Source organism: Patagioenas fasciata, unplaced genomic scaffold (assembly GCF_037038585.1).
Source record: "Patagioenas fasciata isolate bPatFas1 unplaced genomic scaffold, bPatFas1.hap1 Unplaced_32, whole genome shotgun sequence".
Classification (NCBI taxonomy): domain Eukaryota; kingdom Metazoa; phylum Chordata; class Aves; order Columbiformes; family Columbidae; genus Patagioenas; species Patagioenas fasciata.
Genome location: NW_027288748.1, coordinates 11,586 through 23,170, shown reverse-complemented (window position 1 = coordinate 23,170; position 11,585 = coordinate 11,586).

Here is an 11,585-nt window from a genome sequence, read left to right as displayed (position 1 = left end):
GTGCACGCACACGCAGCTAGAGAAAAGCACCTACCTTTTCACACACTGATGCCTAAGCAAACGCGTGGCCACACACACGCACACATCCGCAAGCGCGCCTACTCCCATCTATTGAGGGAAAGACGGACGAGCTCTTTGGTTGCTCTTCACAGGCTTGTCCCTGATCTATAGCTGAGGGCAAACACTTGTGTGCTTGTGGGAGAGCCTGTGTCTTTCCTGGAAGCGTTTGGGAGTTTTGCTCAGACGCGTGTTTCCTCAAGTTCAAGAATCAAGATCTAGGATACCTGCAGACAGGTGCCTGTTTGTGTGGAGACAGTCTGTTTGAAACTGTGTTCCTCAGCGCCCGCTCTTTCTCCCCGTCGCTCCACACGCCTGGGAGTCCCTTTCTTTCTCTCCACAAGCACGTGTGTTGACTTCGTCGCACATGTGCATCTGCACAAGCGTTGAGCTCAGCAGAGCGTGTCTCTTGACACTTGATGTGCGTTGGCTGTGTCTGCCTGCTCCAGTGAAGAGAGAAACGTGAAATCATCTTGGTAGAGGCAACAAAGCAAAAGCGAGGCAGGATTGACATCTGCTCAACAGAGACGGATTCCCTGCGCTGACACAGTTCACAGTTACACGAGAAGCAATCTGAGCGGTCCGTCGACCGGAGACGTGTTTCCCAAGAGGTCGTTTAGCGAGTGAACAGCAGTGTGCGCGACTTTCAGGAGTGTGCCTGGAAAGTGCCAGAATCACCAGGAGCATCTGTGCAAAAGCTGCTGCCTCTGTGACCGCATTGAGGCACGTTCGCGTGTCTGCGAGTATATAGACGGCTCTTTCGCGTTCACTCCGAGGGAAACGGTCCGCTATTGCTTCTGTGCGCACAGACGCGATTCCCTTGTCTCTTGCGAACACAGGGAACTCTGTGCATCCAAATCTACAGGCTAAGGACGCGTCTGCGTATGTTTTGGTGAACAATCGAGTGTGCGTGTTCTGACAGCTGCCTCTATGCAGACGTCTCCACAGAGCCACTTCTGAATGCCCCGCAGCCCAGGACTGAATGGATACACTAACAAGTGCACCGGTGTGAGCAACCACATATGCAGAAGGACGTCTTTCATCTCACAGAAGCGCGAACGTCTTGGCGTTCAAGCACATGGCAGAAACAAGGTGTGAACAGATGAGCTGCTGCTATTTTCTCCGTTCGGCATGCTTCGTTGTAGCTCTCTTGCCGGTCGCCGGCTTAGCGGCTTGCTTTGCGCGACTAGCTCTGGGGAGAGAAGGAGATAGCGCCGGAAACCTCGCCTTTTGCCTTCTTCGGCGCTGGAACCTGGTTGCTGCGCCTTCTCTTTGTCCATGTGCACACACACGATTCCTCAGCGAAAACCATGCAGAAACCTTTCCACGAGCACCCAGGGATGTGCACCCAGCACCACGTGCACGCACACGCAGCTAGAGAAAAGCACCTACCTTTTCACACACTGATGCCTAAGCAAACGCGTGGCCACACACACGCACACATCCGCAAGCGCGCCTACTCCCATCTATTGAGGGAAAGACGGACGAGCAACGTCCTGACAGGCTTGAGGGGAAAAACGTCCGTTGACGGTTGGCGTACTGCACGCCCGCCTACGGGGCTGCAGGGGAATCCACATTTGGAAGGTACCTGAAGATGTGTGCCTGTTCTTGGAGCTCCGCTAGTAGGGTAGCAAAGACACTCGTAGGCAGTACTGAATGCTGCTCCGTGCTACTTCTCCTCCGCTGGCAAATGCTTCACAGTCGCCCTAGGAAAGACGTTTAACAATCGATCTCCAAGAGGAACGAAACACATGATGCCATAAGGCGAAAGAATAGCAGGGCATCTCTTCACAGGCTTGTCCCTGATCTATAGCTGAGGGCAAACACTTGTGTGCTTGTGGGAGAGCCTGTGTCTTTCCTGGAAGCGTTTGGGAGTTTTGCTCAGACGCGTGTTTCCTCAAGTTCAAGAATCAAGATCTAGGATACCTGCAGACAGGTGCCTGTTTGTGTGGAGACAGTCTGTTTGAAACTGTGTTCCTCAGCGCCCGCTCTTTCTCCCCGTCGCTCCACACGCCTGGGAGTCCCTTTCTTTCTCTCCACAAGCACGTGTGTTGACTTCGTCGCACATGTGCATCTGCACAAGCGTTGAGCTCAGCAGAGCGTGTCTCTTGACACTTGATGTGCGTTGGCTGTGTCTGCCTGCTCCAGTGAAGAGAGAAACGGGAAATCATCTTGGTAGAGGCAACAAAGCAAAAGCGAGGCAGGATTGACATCTGCTCAACAGAGACGGATTCCCTGCGCTGACACAGTTCACAGTTACACGAGAAGCAATCTGAGCGGTCCGTCGACCGGAGACGTGTTTCCCAAGAGGTCGTTTAGCGAGTGAACAGCAGTGTGCGCGACTTTCAGGAGTGTGCCTGGAAAGTGCCAGAATCACGAGGAGCATCTGTGCAAAAGCTGCTGCCTCTGTGACCGCATTGAGGCACGTTCGCGTGTCTGCGAGTATATAGACGGCTCTTTCGCGTTCACTCCGAGGGAAACGGTCCGCTATTGCTTCTGTGCGCACAGACGCGATTCCCTTGTCTCTTGCGAACACAGGGAACTCTGTGCATCCAAATCTACAGGCTAAGGACGCGTCTGCATATGTTTTGGTGAACAATCGAGTGTGCGTGTTCTGACAGCTGCCTCTATGCAGACGTCTCCACAGAGCCACTTCTGAATGCCCCGCAGCCCAGGACTGAATGGATACACTAACAAGTGCACCGGTGTGAGCAACCACATATGCAGAAGGACGTCTTTCATCTCACAGAAGCGCGAACGTCTTGGCGTTCAAGCACATGGCAGAAACAAGGTGTGAACAGATGAGCTGCTGCTATTTTCTCCGTTCGGCATGCTTCGTTGTAGCTCTCTTGCCGGTCGCCGGCTTAGCGGCTTGCTTTGCGCGACTAGCTCTGGGGAGAGAAGGAGATAGCGCCGGAAACCTCGCCTTTTGCCTTCTTCGGCGCTGGAACCTGGTTGCTGCGCCTTCTCTTTGTCCATGTGCACACACACGATTCCTCAGCGAAAACCATGCAGAAACCTTTCCACGAGCACCCAGGGATGTGCACCCAGCACCACGTGCACGCACACGCAGCTAGAGAAAAGCACCTACCTTTTCACACACTGATGCCTAAGCAAACGCGTGGCCACACACACGCACACATCCGCAAGCGCGCCTACTCCCATCTATTGAGGGAAAGACGGACGAGCAACGTCCTGACAGGCTTGAGGGGAAAAACGTCCGTTGACGGTTGGCGTACTGCACGCCCGCCTACGGGGCTGCAGGGGAATCCACATTTGGAAGGTACCTGAAGATGTGTGCCTGTTCTTGGAGCTCCGCTAGTAGGGTAGCAAAGACACTCGTAGGCAGTACTGAATGCTGCTCCGTGCTACTTCTCCTCCGCTGGCAAATGCTTCACAGTCGCCCTAGGAAAGACGTTTAACAATCGATCTCCAAGAGGAACGAAACACATGATGCCATAAGGCGAAAGAATAGCAGGGCATCTCTTCACAGGCTTGTCCCTGATCTATAGCTGAGGGCAAACACTTGTGTGCTTGTGGGAGAGCCTGTGTCTTTCCTGGAAGCGTTTGGGAGTTTTGCTCAGACGCGTGTTTCCTCAAGTTCAAGAATCAAGATCTAGGATACCTGCAGACAGGTGCCTGTTTGTGTGGAGACAGTCTGTTTGAAACTGTGTTCCTCAGCGCCCGCTCTTTCTCCCCGTCGCTCCACACGCCTGGGAGTCCCTTTCTTTCTCTCCACAAGCACGTGTGTTGACTTCGTCGCACATGTGCATCTGCACAAGCGTTGAGCTCAGCAGAGCGTGTCTCTTGACACTTGATGTGCGTTGGCTGTGTCTGCCTGCTCCAGTGAAGAGAGAAACGGGAAATCATCTTGGTAGAGGCAACAAAGCAAAAGCGAGGCAGGATTGACATCTGCTCAACAGAGACGGATTCCCTGCGCTGACACAGTTCACAGTTACACGAGAAGCAATCTGAGCGGTCCGTCGACCGGAGACGTGTTTCCCAAGAGGTCGTTTAGCGAGTGAACAGCAGTGTGCGCGACTTTCAGGAGTGTGCCTGGAAAGTGCCAGAATCACGAGGAGCATCTGTGCAAAAGCTGCTGCCTCTGTGACCGCATTGAGGCACGTTCGCGTGTCTGCGAGTATATAGACGGCTCTTTCGCGTTCACTCCGAGGGAAACGGTCCGCTATTGCTTCTGTGCGCACAGACGCGATTCCCTTGTCTCTTGCGAACACAGGGAACTCTGTGCATCCAAATCTACAGGCTAAGGACGCGTCTGCATATGTTTTGGTGAACAATCGAGTGTGCGTGTTCTGACAGCTGCCTCTATGCAGACGTCTCCACAGAGCCACTTCTGAATGCCCCGCAGCCCAGGACTGAATGGATACACTAACAAGTGCACCGGTGTGAGCAACCACATATGCAGAAGGACGTCTTTCATCTCACAGAAGCGCGAACGTCTTGGCGTTCAAGCACATGGCAGAAACAAGGTGTGAACAGATGAGCTGCTGCTATTTTCTCCGTTCGGCATGCTTCGTTGTAGCTCTCTTGCCGGTCGCCGGCTTAGCGGCTTGCTTTGCGCGACTAGCTCTGGGGAGAGAAGGAGATAGCGCCGGAAACCTCGCCTTTTGCCTTCTTCGGCGCTGGAACCTGGTTGCTGCGCCTTCTCTTTGTCCATGTGCACACACACGATTCCTCAGCGAAAACCATGCAGAAACCTTTCCACGAGCACCCAGGGATGTGCACCCAGCACCACGTGCACGCACACGCAGCTAGAGAAAAGCACCTACCTTTTCACACACTGATGCCTAAGCAAACGCGTGGCCACACACACGCACACATCCGCAAGCGCGCCTACTCCCATCTATTGAGGGAAAGACGGACGAGCAACGTCCTGACAGGCTTGAGGGGAAAAACGTCCGTTGACGGTTGGCGTACTGCACGCCCGCCTACGGGGCTGCAGGGGAATCCACATTTGGAAGGTACCTGAAGATGTGCGCCTGATCTTGGAGCTCCGCTAGTAGGGTAGCAAAGACACTCGTAGGCAGTACTGAATGCTGCTCCGTGCTACTTCTCCTCCGCTGGCAAATGCTTCACAGTCGCCCGAGGAAAGACGTTTAACAATCGATCTCCAAGAGGAACGAAACACATGATGCCATAAGGCGAAAGAATAGCAGGGCATCTCTTCACAGGCTTGTCCCTGATCTATAGCTGAGGGCAAACACTTGTGTGCTTGTGGGAGAGCCTGTGTCTTTCCTGGAAGCGTTTGGGAGTTTTGCTCAGACGCGTGTTTCCTCAAGTTCAAGAATCAAGATCTAGGATACCTGCAGACAGGTGCCTGTTTGTGTGGAGACAGTCTGTTTGAAACTGTGTTCCTCAGCGCCCGCTCTTTCTCCCCGTCGCTCCACACGCCTGGGAGTCCCTTTCTTTCTCTCCACAAGCACGTGTGTTGACTTCGTCGCACATGTGCATCTGCACAAGCGTTGAGCTCAGCAGAGCGTGTCTCTTGACACTTGATGTGCGTTGGCTGTGTCTGCCTGCTCCAGTGAAGAGAGAAACGGGAAATCATCTTGGTAGAGGCAACAAAGCAAAAGCGAGGCAGGATTGACATCTGCTCAACAGAGACGGATTCCCTGCGCTGACACAGTTCACAGTTACACGAGAAGCAATCTGAGCGGTCCGTCGACCGGAGACGTGTTTCCCAAGAGGTCGTTTAGCGAGTGAACAGCAGTGTGCGCGACTTTCAGGAGTGTGCCTGGAAAGTGCCAGAATCACGAGGAGCATCTGTGCAAAAGCTGCTGCCTCTGTGACCGCATTGAGGCACGTTCGCGTGTCTGCGAGTATATAGACGGCTCTTTCGCGTTCACTCCGAGGGAAACGGTCCGCTATTGCTTCTGTGCGTACAGACGCGATTCCCTTGTCTCTTGCGAACACAGGGAACTCTGTGCATCCAAATCTACAGGCTAAGGACGCGTCTGCATATGTTTTGGTGAACAATCGAGTGTGCGTGTTCTGACAGCTGCCTCTATGCAGACGTCTCCACAGAGCCACTTCTGAATGCCCCGCAGCCCAGGACTGAATGGATACACTAACAAGTGCACCGGTGTGAGCAACCACATATGCAGAAGGACGTCTTTCATCTCACAGAAGCGCGAACGTCTTGGCGTTCAAGCACATGGCAGAAACAAGGTGTGAACAGATGAGCTGCTGCTATTTTCTCCGTTCGGCATGCTTCGTTGTAGCTCTCTTGCCGGTCGCCGGCTTAGCGGCTTGCTTTGCGCGACTAGCTCTGGGGAGAGAAGGAGATAGCGCCGGAAACCTCGCCTTTTGCCTTCTTCGGCGCTGGAACCTGGTTGCTGCGCCTTCTCTTTGTCCATGTGCACACACACGATTCCTCAGCGAAAACCATGCAGAAACCTTTCCACGAGCACCCAGGGATGTGCACCCAGCACCACGTGCACGCACACGCAGCTAGAGAAAAGCACCTACCTTTTCACACACTGATGCCTAAGCAAACGCGTGGCCACACACACACACACATCCGCAAGCGCGCCTACTCCCATCTATTGAGGGAAAGACGGACGAGCAACGTCCTGACAGGCTTGAGGGGAAAAACGTCCGTTGACGGTTGGCGTACTGCACGCCCGCCTACGGGGCTGCAGGGGAATCCACATTTGGAAGGTACCTGAAGATGTGCGCCTGTTCTTGGAGCTCCGCTAGTAGGGTAGCAAAGACACTCGTAGGCAGTACTGAATGCTGCTCCGTGCTACTTCTCCTCCGCTGGCAAATGCTTCACAGTCGCCCTAGGAAAGACGTTTAACAATCGATCTCCAAGAGGAACGAAACACATGATGCCATAAGGCGAAAGAATAGCAGGGCATCTCTTCACAGGCTTGTCCCTGATCTATAGCTGAGGGCAAACACTTGTGTGCTTGTGGGAGAGCCTGTGTCTTTCCTGGAAGCGTTTGGGAGTTTTGCTCAGACGCGTGTTTCCTCAAGTTCAAGAATCAAGATCTAGGATACCTGCAGACAGGTGCCTGTTTGTGTGGAGACAGTCTGTTTGAAACTGTGTTCCTCAGCGCCCGCTCTTTCTCCCCGTCGCTCCACACGCCTGGGAGTCCCTTTCTTTCTCTCCACAAGCACGTGTGTTGACTTCGTCGCACATGTGCATCTGCACAAGCGTTGAGCTCAGCAGAGCGTGTCTCTTGACACTTGATGTGCGTTGGCTGTGTCTGCCTGCTCCAGTGAAGAGAGAAACGGGAAATCATCTTGGTAGAGGCAACAAAGCAAAAGCGAGGCAGGATTGACATCTGCTCAACAGAGACGGATTCCCTGCGCTGACACAGTTCACAGTTACACGAGAAGCAATCTGAGCGGTCCGTCGACCGGAGACGTGTTTCCCAAGAGGTCGTTTAGCGAGTGAACAGCAGTGTGCGCGACTTTCAGGAGTGTGCCTGGAAAGTGCCAGAATCACCAGGAGCATCTGTGCAAAAGCTGCTGCCTCTGTGACCGCATTGAGGCACGTTCCCGTGTCTGCGAGTATATAGACGGCTCTTTCGCGTTCACTCCGAGGGAAACGGTCCGCTATTGCTTCTGTGCGTACAGACGCGATTCCCTTGTCTCTTGCGAACACAGGGAACTCTGTGCATCCAAATCTACAGGCTAAGGACGCGTCTGCATATGTTTTGGTGAACAATCGAGTGTGCGTGTTCTGACAGCTGCCTCTATGCAGACGTCTCCACAGAGCCACTTCTGAATGCCCCGCAGCCCAGGACTGAATGGATACACTAACAAGTGCACCGGTGTGAGCAACCACATATGCAGAAGGACGTCTTTCATCTCACAGAAGCGCGAACGTCTTGGCGTTCAAGCACATGGCAGAAACAAGGTGTGAACAGATGAGCTGCTGCTATTTTCTCCGTTCGGCATGCTTCGTTGTAGCTCTCTTGCCGGTCGCCGGCTTAGCGGCTTGCTTTGCGCGACTAGCTCTGGGGAGAGAAGGAGATAGCGCCGGAAACCTCGCCTTTTGCCTTCTTCGGCGCTGGAACCTGGTTGCTGCGCCTTCTCTTTGTCCATGTGCACACACACGATTCCTCAGCGAAAACCATGCAGAAACCTTTCCACGAGCACCCAGGGATGTGCACCCAGCACCACGTGCACGCACACGCAGCTAGAGAAAAGCACCTACCTTTTCACACACTGATGCCTAAGCAAACGCGTGGCCACACACACGCACACATCCGCAAGCGCGCCTACTCCCATCTATTGAGGGAAAGACGGACGAGCAACGTCCTGACAGGCTTGAGGGGAAAAACGTCCGTTGACGGTTGGCGTACTGCACGCCCGCCTACGGGGCTGCAGTGGAATCCACATTTGGAAGGTACCTGAAGATGTGTGCCTGTTCTTGGAGCTCCGCTAGTAGGGTAGCAAAGACACTCGTAGGCAGTACTGAATGCTGCTCCGTGCTACTTCTCCTCCGCTGGCAGATGCTTCACAGTCGCCCTAGGAAAGACGTTTAACAATCGATCTCCAAGAGGAACGAAACACATGATGCCATAAGGCGAAAGAATAGCAGGGCATCTCTTCACAGGCTTGTCCCTGATCTATAGCTGAGGGCAAACACTTGTGTGCTTGTGGGAGAGCCTGTGTCTTTCCTGGAAGCGTTTGGGAGTTTTGCTCAGACGCGTGTTTCCTCAAGTTCAAGAATCAAGATCTAGGATACCTGCAGACAGGTGCCTGTTTGTGTGGAGACAGTCTGTTTGAAACTGTGTTCCTCAGCGCCCGCTCTTTCTCCCCGTCGCTCCACACGCCTGGGAGTCCCTTTCTTTCTCTCCACAAGCACGTGTGTTGACTTCGTCGCACATGTGCATCTGCACAAGCGTTGAGCTCAGCAGAGCGTGTCTCTTGACACTTGATGTGCGTTGGCTGTGTCTGCCTGCTCCAGTGAAGAGAGAAACGAGAAATCATCTTGGTAGAGGCAACAAAGCAAAAGCGAGGCAGGATTGACATCTGCTCAACAGAGACGGATTCCCTGCGCTGACACAGTTCACAGTTACACGAGAAGCAATCTGAGCGGTCCGTCGACCGGAGACGTGTTTCCCAAGAGGTCGTTTAGCGAGTGAACAGCAGTGTGCGCGACATTCAGGAGTGTGCCTGGAAAGTGCCAGAATCACCAGGAGCATCTGTGCAAAAGCTGCTGCCTCTGTGACCGCATTGAGGCACGTTCCCGTGTCTGCGAGTATATAGACGGCTCTTTCGCGTTCACTCCGAGGGAAACGGTCCGCTATTGCTTCTGTGCGTACAGACGCGATTCCCTTGTCTCTTGCGAACACAGGGAACTCTGTGCATCCAAATCTACAGGCTAAGGACGCGTCTGCATATGTTTTGGTGAACAATCGAGTGTGCGTGTTCTGACAGCTGCCTCTATGCAGACGTCTCCACAGAGCCACTTCTGAATGCCCCGCAGCCCAGGACTGAATGGATACACTAACAAGTGCACCGGTGTGAGCAACCACATATGCAGAAGGACGTCTTTCATCTCACAGAAGCGCGAACGTCTTGGCGTTCAAGCACATGGCAGAAACAAGGTGTGAACAGATGAGCTGCTGCTATTTTCTCCGTTCGGCATGCTTCGTTGTAGCTCTCTTGCCGGTCGCCGGCTTAGCGGCTTGCTTTGCGCGACTAGCTCTGGGGAGAGAAGGAGATAGCGCCGGAAACCTCGCCTTTTGCCTTCTTCGGCGCTGGAACCTGGTTGCTGCGCCTTCTCTTTGTCCATGTGCACACACACGATTCCTCAGCGAAAACCATGCAGAAACCTTTCCACGAGCACCCAGGGATGTGCACCCAGCACCACGTGCACGCACACGCAGCTAGAGAAAAGCACCTACCTTTTCACACACTGATGCCTAAGCAAACGCGTGGCCACACACACACACACATCCGCAAGCGCGCCTACTCCCATCTATTGAGGGAAAGACGGACGAGCAACGTCCTGACAGGCTTGAGGGGAAAAACGTCCGTTGACGGTTGGCGTACTGCACGCCCGCCTACGGGGCTGCAGGGGAATCCACATTTGGAAGGTACCTGAAGATGTGCGCCTGATCTTGGAGCTCCGCTAGTAGGGTAGCAAAGACACTCGTAGGCAGTACTGAATGCTGCTCCGTGCTACTTCTCCTCCGCTGGCAAATGCTTCACAGTCGCCCTAGGAAAGACGTTTAACAATCGATCTCCAAGAGGAACGAAACACATGATGCCATAAGGCGAAAGAATAGCAGGGCATCTCTTCACAGGCTTGTCCCTGATCTATAGCTGAGGGCAAACACTTGTGTGCTTGTGGGAGAGCCTGTGTCTTTCCTGGAAGCGTTTGGGAGTTTTGCTCAGACGCGTGTTTCCTCAAGTTCAAGAATCAAGATCTAGGATACCTGCAGACAGGTGCCTGTTTGTGTGGAGACAGTCTGTTTGAAACTGTGTTCCTCAGCGCCCGCTCTTTCTCCCCGTCGCTCCACACGCCTGGGAGTCCCTTTCTTTCTCTCCACAAGCACGTGTGTTGACTTCGTCGCACATGTGCATCTGCACAAGCGTTGAGCTCAGCAGAGCGTGTCTCTTGACACTTGATGTGCGTTGGCTGTGTCTGCGTGCTCCAGTGAAGAGAGAAACGGGAAATCATCTTGGTAGAGGCAACAAAGCAAAAGCGAGGCAGGATTGACATCTGCTCAACAGAGACGGATTCCCTGCGCTGACACAGTTCACAGTTACACGAGAAGCAATCTGAGCGGTCCGTCGACCGGAGACGTGTTTCCCAAGAGGTCGTTTAGCGAGTGAACAGCAGTGTGCGCGACTTTCAGGAGTGTGCCTGGAAAGTGCCAGAATCACCAGGAGCATCTGTGCAAAAGCTGCTGCCTCTGTGACCGCATTGAGGCACGTTCCCGTGTCTGCGAGTATATAGACGGCTCTTTCGCGTTCACTCCGAGGGAAACGGTCCGCTATTGCTTCTGTGCGTACAGACGCGATTCCCTTGTCTCTTGCGAACACAGGGAACTCTGTGCATCCAAATCTACAGGCTAAGGACGCGTCTGCATATGTTTTGGTGAACAATCGAGTGTGCGTGTTCTGACAGCTGCCTCTATGCAGACGTCTCCACAGAGCCACTTCTGAATGCCCCGCAGCCCAGGACTGAATGGATACACTAACAAGTGCACCGGTGTGAGCAACCACATATGCAGAAGGACGTCTTTCATTCAACAGAAGCGCGAACGTCTTGGCGTTCAAGCACATGGCAGAAACAAGGTGTGAACAGATGAGCTGCTGCTATTTTCTCCGTTCGGCATGCTTCGTTGTAGCTCTCTTGCCGGTCGCCGGCTTAGCGGCTTGCTTTGCGCGACTAGCTCTGGGGAGAGAAGGAGATAGCGCCGGAAACCTCGCCTTTTGCCTTCTTCGGCGCTGGAACCTGGTTGCTGCGCCTTCTCTTTGTCCATGTGCACACACACGATTCCTCAGCGAAAACCATGCAGAAACCTTTCCACGAGCAC